Raw genomic sequence first — 7,124 nt, forward strand, 5'->3', positions numbered from 1 at the left:
AATTTATGTATTCATTGGGGTCTATGTAAATTCGTATTTGTATTATCTTATAAATTTAACGAATTATTAATTTAACAGGTTGTCCCCGACTCAAGACAGGCAAAAATTATTATTTTAATGAGGTTATTAATTAGTCGAGTATTATTTTAATGAGGTTTTATTGTAGTAATTTGATCACCAATTTGATTCTCATTTGGCGGTTTCTTTTGTAGTTTGGATTGGGGACACAAAGAGTTGAATTCCCATGCTAACAACAGTTACATATTTGCAATTACTTTGTTATTATTCACAAGGATGTAAGCTAGAAAACTACATTGCAAAACCAAATTAATAAGAGAGGAAGCTACATAGAAAATACTCAGTATTTTGTAATAAGAACATAGAAGTGGGGAGAGTACTGCATCAAAGTCAAAGATCTGCCAAATCAAACGTTCTTGAAACGGCTTTGCACCATGACTCCAACTTCTTCTTCCTCAACTCCTCACCTATTTTCTGGTGGAAGTTCTCATCCTGTCTTCAGAAGCAAAGATCTCTTTTTCAGTCCAAACACCGACTGCCAACCCAGCAGCATAAGCTGCTCCGAGAGCTGTTGTCTCGGTGTCAGCTGGCCTTACAACTGGGGTGCCCGTCAGGTCTGCCTAAACGCCAACAACAACATGGAAAATAATATCAAATCATTATCTATATGAAGAGCTTTAAGATAAGCATGACATAATCATAAAATTACTGCAATCTTGGAGAATTTTAATTTCTTCTTTCAAACGTCTTGATAATGGAATACGTAAACATGAACTCAATTAAGCATGATTTAATCTATATAGACGAAATTAATTAATTTCAAATCTGTGGAATCCTTCTTGCTTTTTAGCTACTTTTTAAATATACGGAATGATACTTTATTTGATCAACTCAAAAACCATTCCTTAGTTTCAGTTTCTTGTGTTTATACAGAGATTCTGAATGTACTATAAAGAGCTTTGGAACTTCACCAAAGTTTTACAGCTCAATTATCACATAAGGAAAAAACATTAACATATATAAGGTGTGTGAATTATTTAATAATATTTTTATTTATTTATAAAAAAGAACATTAATATATATTAGTTTCATGGCCTAACTATTAAATCACATAGGACGTGCTCATGTTGGAAGTTTTGTGCTTTCTTGCCTTAACTAGGAACCTGCAAGCGGTTATGTTTTTCCAACTTGCATTACTGTTTTCACTACTCATAATTAGCTATATATTTTGTGTCTAAGGTATAATTATATTCTAGGTAATTAGATGCTTTATTCTAGATATTTTGTAGGTCATTTTGAACCCTATATAAGAATTCAAGATCTAAAATAGAAGACTGAATAAGTTCAGTTTCTTCAATCTTCATCCACTGTTCTTTTTGTTTCATTTGCTACTGCAAATGGATCAAACAATTTAGTGAGATTCCAATTTTAGCATACAATAAGGAAGACAATGTAGTTTGGTTAGGTACAACGTCGAGCACCCTTACTGCTAAAGAGGCATATTCTTTTATTGCAGGAGAGATTCAAGCTTCATCTTGGGGTAAGTCTATATGGCATGCTTCTATTCAGTTGCGCAAGAGCATCACTACCTGGAAAGTCCTCCGTAATCAGATTCTATTTGATGAGTTGTTACAACGCCGAGGGTTTCAACTATGTTCCAAGTGTTCTCTTTGCCACAATGCAGTTGAGTCAACTCGACACCTATTCTGGAAATGTCATGTGGTCATGGACATTTGGTAAAGGTTGTTTGCCCTCTTGCAGAGAAGATTTGATCCGGGTATGTCTTTAACTGATTACTTGAACACCCCTCTTCCCCAGGGTTTTAACTCATCAACAAAATTGCTTTGGTTCATTGTGAGATGCAATTTATTATGGTTCATTTAGTATGAGAGGAATAGGCTAAGACACAATGAGGAATCTTTTTGCCCTATTCGATTTCAATTTCATATCTAAATGCAGCAAGAGATTCTTCCAGGTTAGCATTCAATCATGCTAGCCTGTCAGCCAGTAATCACCGAATTTTCAACATGTTTAGTATTTCCCCTTTGCGAGCTAGAGCTGCTAGCTTTATTCCTGGTTCCTCATCCAGATTTCTTTCTGCGGAGGCCTAATCTCAAGTTCTTTTGATTGTTCTCTATTAGTTTTCATGTATGTGTGTGAATTAGTTTTCATGCTTTCTCCCAATTTTTTTTTTTTTTTGGTCGAAAGGCTTTCTCCCAACTTGGATCACTCTTAAATGTTCCGGTTGGTTTTTCGTTACTTTCTCATTGTACCTTTTGACTGGCTTTGGCATAGTCCTCTAGTTGCATTGTATCTTTTTTATTTTGTTTTAATAAATTTTCGGGAAGAGACGTTGAGTTGGTCCATTTTTCGCTTATTTAAAAAAAAACAAAAGAAGTTATGATATTGATTATATTTTCGGAAAGGGACGTTGAGTACATTAGTCCTTTTTTCGCTTACTTAAAAAAAACAGAAGAAGTTATGATATTAATTATATTTTCGAGAAGGGACGTTGAGTTAGTCCTTTTTTCGCTTACTTAAAAAAAAAACAGAAGAAGTTATGATATTGATTATATTTTGTTCAAAACACAAAGTAGAAGCACCAAGTATAACAATTTGGACATGTAAGAACCACATAGCTACAAAACTCCCACACAGTACAGATATTTGAATTCATGGAATGGTTTCAAATTATAAACAGAGAATATCCGACAACTAAAGAGAACTAGGAAAAGGAGTGTTATGCGAAAGAAAGAAAAAAAAAATATGAATATTGAAATGCAATATTAGACTGGTAAATATGATAACACAAACAAAGTCCTAACCTGGATCTGCATTAGAAGGTTATCAACAGCAGCGCCACCATCCACTCTAAGCAAGAACTCTCTTGTCTCATTTTTAACCCCTCCCTTCTCTTCAGCATCTTTATGCATTGAATATAGCACATCTTTCACCTGGAAACACATACTCTCAAGCACTGCTCAAGCAAGGTGCGCCTTGTTCGTAAAGCTCGTCATACCAATACAAATTCCACGAGCATCATCACGCCACCAGGGAGCAAATAATCCGTTAAAGGCAGGCACAAAATAAACCCCACCAGTAGACTCAACCTGTGACGCTAGTGCCTCAATCTCATTTGCAGTCCCAATAATCTCAAGATTGTCTCTAAGCCACTGAACTGCAGCTCCAGCAATAGCAATGGATCCTTCTAGAGCATAATTTACCGGAGCTTTAGGTCCAAGTTTGAATGCCAAAGTGCTAAGAAGCCCATGCTTCGACACAGTTATCTCTTCACCAGTGTTGAGAAGAATAAAAGCACCAGTTCCGTAAGTGCTTTTGGCTTCACCTTTCCTACAAGCCTATCCTAACATTGCTGCATGTTGATCACCTAAACATCCGGAAATTGGGATCCCGGCAATCGGCCATCCCTTGGCAATATTTCCAATGACCTCAGAGTTACTGACAATTTTTGGGAGAATTTTTGCTGAAATTCCCAACGTTTCCAACGTAGGTTGATCCCACTCTAGAGCCTTAAGATTCATGAGCATAGTGCGTGATGCGTTGGATACATCTGTGACATGTAGCCCTCCATTGAGACCACCGGTTAAGTTCCATATTAACCAAGTGTCCATAGTTCCAAACAGAGCATCCCCAGAATTAATAGCCTCTTTAATAGTATCGTCATTCTCCATCAACCATAAAATCTTCACTGCACTGAAATATGTGCTTATGGGCAAACCACATACCTCTGAAAAGTGAGTTCTTCCCCCAGATAATTCTTTCTCCAATTTTCTGGTAGCAAAACAACCACAAACATACAATCATAATTCTCCATAGAAAATCACACATTATCACCATATAAAAGCAGGAAATTTAATTACTCCAAACATGGTCATAGTTGCGCATTAAGAAAATTAAACCCAACTTGTCGTAAATCATATTATGTAATGATCGATATTGGATCAAAGTTGAAACCATTAGAATACTAGGTTAGTTTCAAATGATGAAACTAAGAATAGGGTATTGAATTTTAACACTATTCATTGAAATCCATCAAATCAGGATCAATAGGATAATTGGTTTCAGATCATAATTTCAAACATAAAAAATGGAGTACCTGCAAACACCACTGGTACGAGCATCCATCCAAACAATAGCATTGTATAGAGGAAAGCCAGTGGATTTGCTCCAAACAAGTGTGGTTTCTCTCTGATTGGTCAATCCAATAGCCTTTAAGCCACCACCTACTTTGTGCCCATCGGCAGTGGCTTTGTTCACAGCCGTAGCCATACAAAGTTTCACGCCCTCAAATATCTCCATTGGATCATGCTCCACCCATCTATATCATTTTTACAAACAAAGAAAACACATCAATCAGAGAGTCCCAAACTCAATTCGGTGCAACAAAAAGGAAAATAAAAGTGGTTTACCCAGCTTCCGGGTAGTATTGAGTGAACTCAATCTGGTGCATCCCAACCGGGCGCGCCAAATGATCATAGATAATGAATCTGTTGCTGCTAGTTCCTTGGTCAATTGACCCAATGAACACTTCCTCATTTTCTTTCTTTGACATTTTCTCTTCTTTTGCCTGAGATCAGAGCCTTGTTTTGGTTTCGGTTTCCATCGACAAGGTACACACACAAGACTATGATTTAATTTCTTAGGAATGTGGACTATCCAAATTCCAAAATGTTAGCAAATTCTAAATTAAATTTCATAAGACACATATCGACATCATTAACCATACAAACATAAAAATAAAAACCATTTACCAAAATCATTGGTAATGTAGGTTGATCTTTTAGCCCTCGTACGAATATAATTGAACTACCTCCTCCAACTCTCTTGTACTACCACGAGGCATCCCTTACTTTCTTTTCATCGCTTTGTCATTTGACGTGGCACTCCTCATGTGCGAGACTTCCACCCTGGACGAGACTTTTCCGACCAGGTGGGGACGTGGGGTTAGCGAATGTAGACCATAACCAATGTGGAATGGACAAGTGTCCATTTAAAAGAAAAAGATGTATTCCGTTTTATTCTACCAACCGAAAATACTACGATAAAACTACAAAACAACCTCAATCTACACTCCCTCCCGGCTGATCCAAATACAACGTTGGGGACATTGTCAAGGCAGTGGCGGAGCTGTTATCAGGCCCGAAAGGGTCTGAACCCCGATTGGGTTTAGAAAAGTTTGAAGTTTAGGTGCTTAATTAGCTAATTATCATTAAAAATCTGTTTAATTATATCATTAAACCCCCCTTAAATTTTCTATCTATCAATTAATCTTGAATGACAAATCAATTATATTAATAGAATTGAATGGTCTTTATGTCTTACCAATCGAAATTGTTAAGATAATTAATTTCTTTTAATTAGTAAACAGGAAAATTAATGAATTTACCAAAACAAAAAATGTGAAGTATTAAGTTGATGTGTAAATTACTACTTTCTTCATTCGTACATTTTTAATTTTGCACGAGTTTATGAGATGTATACAATAAAATTTTGCTTCATTTAAAGATGATCGCCAATTCTTATCTAATACAAGCTTCGACCTCTCTCCCTTCACTCATGGTGGTTGTGATGGCATTGATGGTGGTGGTGAAACAATTGAGATCGATCAGATCTTGAATCAATCTGGCAAGGACATAGAGACCCTGGTTTTGGCTATGACGGCAATGCTTGGCTTTGATGGTGATGATGTCGGCGGAAAGGTGGAGGCGGCTAGGGCAACATTATTGGCTCCTCTTAGAATTGGGCTTGAATGGGCCTGGGTTGGATCAGCTAGGGTTTCCCTCGTTTGGGCCTTGGCTAATAAAGTTGGGCTTGGGCCCCTAGTTTAAATTTAGTTTGGTCCAGGTAAACTAGTGCATTCGTAGGATATTTAATAGTTTTCCGCGGATCCTAGTTTACTTGTAAAATCGTGCTTAATCGCTACAAGGTGGGTGTACTAGGAATTTCTTGGCTTATGCTTTGGGTAGTGTAGGATTGGGGATTCTACGAAACGATGCTTTTTAACGACCGCTCCGGGGTGCGTCGTTTTTGTACTGTTTGCTCTTTATTGAATCATATGACATTTTGATCAAAAAAAAAAAGATGACCAAATTAAACATCGAGTCAGGTAACTTTTTACAAAATTTTAATATATATTTATGCTACAATATTTGGACCCCCTTAAGATTTAAATCCTGGCTCCGTCACTGATAGGGGGAGACATTGAAACCATATTGCTAGTTCAAGATGATGATGAGCATAAAATATATGCTAGTCGGTCTGCAACTAAATTCGCTTCTCGAAATATGCGCCGGAAAACAATAAACTTGAACTGGGAAGCCATGTGTAAGATGACATGAATAAGAAACCATATTATGTATGGAACATTATGCTTGTGATGCAAATTGTCAATAATAAATTTTGAATCCCCATCAACAACTATAATGGAAATGATTTAGTAGAGTCGTGTGTAGACCATCACGTAAAACAGCTGCTTCAGCTACCAATACGCCTGCGTCTCTTAAGTTTTTCTTACTATGACAAAAGGATTTCCCAGTGAATCATGAAGAATGAAACCCATGGATGCTTTAACCTGACACATAAACCCATCAAAGTTGAGCTTAATCTTATCAGAGGTATCCAAGTATTGCACATCAGTCTTTTGCGAGGAGGAGGATTAGATTGATTATAAAAGGAAGCAGTATGGCAAGTACAGTAGTAAACCTGATTATGTTTAGAAACACTATTTCTTTTTTATGTTTAGAAAAACCGATGACATCTTAAATAAGTGGCTTTTTGATTTTGCGTATAAAATGGATACATTTTCGTGTTTACTTGTAGATATTGAGGAGTATTTTTTATTGGCACTCATCAAATCCCTATATTGGATTGACTACTTTCATTCCTAGATAATGTACGAAAAGACAATCTAATGGATTGTCAGGGTTCCACAACACAGAGTATTCTCATTTTAGTTTATTTGATCTTTCATTCCCATTAACTGGTAAAAGTAATACGTACATATCATTCGTCCTAATCTTAGACCTCGTTTGGTTCACAAACAGGAAAGTAGTTCATTCCTCTCCTATAGGAACATAAAGTGAACG

The 7,124-nt window shown here is 36.6% G+C and overlaps 1 pseudogene; it reads right to left on the bottom strand.

Annotated features, from left to right (window-relative positions):
* Positions 1-408: 408 nt before the first annotated feature.
* LOC101314676 lies at positions 409-4,591 on the bottom strand (annotated as a pseudogene).
* Positions 4,592-7,124: the final 2,533 nt, after the last annotated feature.

Source organism: Fragaria vesca, linkage group LG6, assembly GCF_000184155.1.
Source record: "Fragaria vesca subsp. vesca linkage group LG6, FraVesHawaii_1.0, whole genome shotgun sequence".
Taxonomy (NCBI): domain Eukaryota; kingdom Viridiplantae; phylum Streptophyta; class Magnoliopsida; order Rosales; family Rosaceae; genus Fragaria; species Fragaria vesca.